Source organism: Carassius auratus, unplaced genomic scaffold (genome assembly GCF_003368295.1).
Source record: "Carassius auratus strain Wakin unplaced genomic scaffold, ASM336829v1 scaf_tig00002035, whole genome shotgun sequence".
Lineage (NCBI taxonomy): Eukaryota > Metazoa > Chordata > Actinopteri > Cypriniformes > Cyprinidae > Carassius > Carassius auratus.
In genome coordinates this window covers 32,387-35,370 of record NW_020523425.1, presented here as the reverse complement: position 1 = coordinate 35,370, position 2,984 = coordinate 32,387, and the positions used below count along the sequence as shown (strand labels likewise).

The following is a 2,984-nucleotide window of genomic DNA, read 5'->3' as shown; positions in this document are numbered from 1 at the left end:
AACAAATGCTACTTCAGTGTGACAGCATACATTTTCCATCTCTCTTTTTATTTACTGGTTTATGCCCATGAAAATAATAATTCCTCTTCTGCAGAAAATGAAAACAACAGCAAAAAAACAATGCATTCTTAAGGAACGCCAGTTGTTTTGTGATTACTCTATTGATTGTTTTTAACTTTATTGTGAAACAGATTGGACTTTCAGTCTTCCTGGATGGTTTACAAGCGAAAGAGCCCAGCCGTGTAAAACCTATGGCTCGGGCTGTGTTTATGACTCACTGAATGAGCCTCTGGCTGAATTATGGTTGCAGGAGTCTTAAAACTCTGCCTTGCATGGCCTTCATACGCACATTATGTATTGAGAGTCTTTAAATCACATTCTTGGAGGACAAAGTAACAGGGCAGTATAAATCATTCTCATGGCCAAGCTAACCTGACAATGAAAGCATCCTTATCTGTAATACATTTAGACCATAAACTTTTCCTCTCCATTGTAATACTTGTTTATAATATGCTGTTTTTCACAGGTATGACATGCCAAGCTCGTACCTCGTACACGGAAGATGAGGTGTTGTGGGGTCACCGCTTTCTACCAGTCATGTCTCTGGAAGAGGGCTTCTTTCGGGTGGACTACTCCCAGTTTCACAGCACCTTTGAGGTTCCCACGCCACCCTACAGCGTCAAAGAATATGAGGAGAAATCCTCGCTCACCTCCCCCCTGGTCACACCGCACCGGGAGCGAGTGTTTTCCATGGACTGCCTGGAAGCAGGTGAGGAAGGGGCGCACTCTGGAAGCGCTTCTTGCAAGCTGCCCACCAAACTCCAGAAAATGAGCTCGTCTGGTAGAGAAGATCTACAAAGGAAGGTACTACGTTTGAGCTCGCAGCAGTACGAAAAGGCTTCGAGCACAGGGGACCTTCCTCTTAAACTACAACGCCTCAGCTCCAGCCCTGGGCAGGTTGACGGAGAGGCACGATTCCACCTCAAAGCCCTCAAAGTGGGTTTCCAACCCATGGCCATGTCCACGGGAGACCTCCACCAGAGAAGTCTGCCTCCCACCCCAGCGGCCATCCCCACACACCCCCACGGTCCTCCACACACACCTGGTGGCCGACCAGAGGACAACCTGCCTGCCAAATTAAGGAAGATGAATGCAGATCGCTGACCTAGAAGTGCTTTTGAAACTTTCTCCTAATCTGAGAGCAATTTTCAGTGTTTATGTACAGTGAGCATGGACAACTACATCCGGATTAGAGCTAAATTATTGTTTTGCTTGGAACTAAATAAGGACTCTTGTAGAGTAACGGTAACATGTCAAGTATTAACTTACTGACTGCACAATGGAGGATTGCAGTGGCTTGCACTGCAAAAAAAATCTAAATAAATAAAAAGTGTATAAATGTATTTGTAATTAGTACTTTTGACTTATTTTACAGTAAAGGTTCAAAAAAATCCTTGAAAAACAAAATATTTATTTAAAAAGTTAAATGCCTAAAGATCCTGGAAACAAACTAAACCAGATAAAAACACTTGAAACGAGCTACATTTACTTGAAAGACAACACATCATGTACTGTATATACTAAATGGTTGGTGTTAGAAAGATTCTTTTATTATTACTTTTATTCAGCATGGATGCATTAAATTGATTAAAAGTGACGGTGAAGACAATTATAATGTTACAAAAGTATTCTATTTCAAATAAATGCTGTTTTGTTGATCTTTCTGAATCTGGAACCTAAAAATATATATATACTAAATATAAGTATTGTGGTATCCACAAAAATACTGAGCAGCACAACTGTTTTCATCATTTCTATTAATAAGAAATGTTTCTTGACCAGCAAATCAGCATGTTAGAATAATTTCTGAAGGATCATGACTACTGCAAATGTATTTAAAGTTTTGAAAATGTAGCTTTATCATAATTGGAATGAAATACAGCCTTAAATTTTAATGATATTTCACAATATTATGGTTTTTACTGTATTTTTGTTTAAATTAATGCACTCTTGGTTAACATTTTTTTTTTTTAATGATCCCAAACTTTTGGGGAAAGTACACTTTAATAAAATATACTTTCTTTGAAAACAAGTACGGATATCTTAAGCATTGTTGATTTTCAAGTAAATTTTTTATGGTTCAATGGTTTTTATTTATTTATTTATTTTTTCGATATTTTAGCGGTAAAATTAGACAAAAATACCGCTTTGCAATGTGATAACTAGTTGGAGATACCTAACTAATAGAAAGCACAAGAGTTAACATTCATTTTTTATTATCATTCTTTGTCATTTGTGTTTTTCTTTCTTTCTTTCTTTCTTTCTTTCTTTCTTTCTTTCTTTCTTTCTTCCTTTTAGCACAAAATTCCAGCTGGAAATACTGTGATTTGTATTCCTTAGCTGTTTACTGGTGACTGTATATGGTCGCCCAGTGAATCTCAATCACACACTTAGTAATATAACAAATATACACAATTACAATATGTGCATGCCTACTTCTCATCTCTAGCTGTGTATCATACAACCCCCTCTGTTATCCCTAGTCAAAATGAATAAAATGTATTCAGCTGCAACATGATGTGTGTTTAGTAGTCTCTCTGGTACAGAAAAATCAAATATATATGTTTTTCTGTTTGTGTGTATGTTTTTATAATTTTAATGTTGTGAAGATTTTTAAAGAGGACCCCAGGAAGACTAGCTGCCATTAAATGGGCCGCTAATGGGGATCCTAATAAAACAATAAAACAATAATAAATATATATTAGTTTAGTTTAATAGCATATATACATCTCTGGTATATGAAACTTTAGAGTTTAGTATTTAAAAGTATTTTATAAAATGCCCCCATGTGATGTTTTAATATGGACAAAAGATTATTACATTGACATTAAAGAGGATGCATTATGTTGAATTAATCATTTCATCCTCAAGTCCAAACAGCTTGTTCATAAATTATGTCTGTAGAATCTTCTACTTTAATTAAA

At 36.2% G+C, this 2,984-nt stretch overlaps 1 pseudogene; it reads left to right on the top strand.

Annotated features, from left to right (window-relative positions):
- The first annotated feature begins 281 nt into the window (after window positions 1-281).
- Window positions 282-2,523, top strand: LOC113069655 (G protein-activated inward rectifier potassium channel 1 pseudogene; annotated as a pseudogene).
- The last annotated feature ends 461 nt before the right edge of the window (window positions 2,524-2,984 follow it).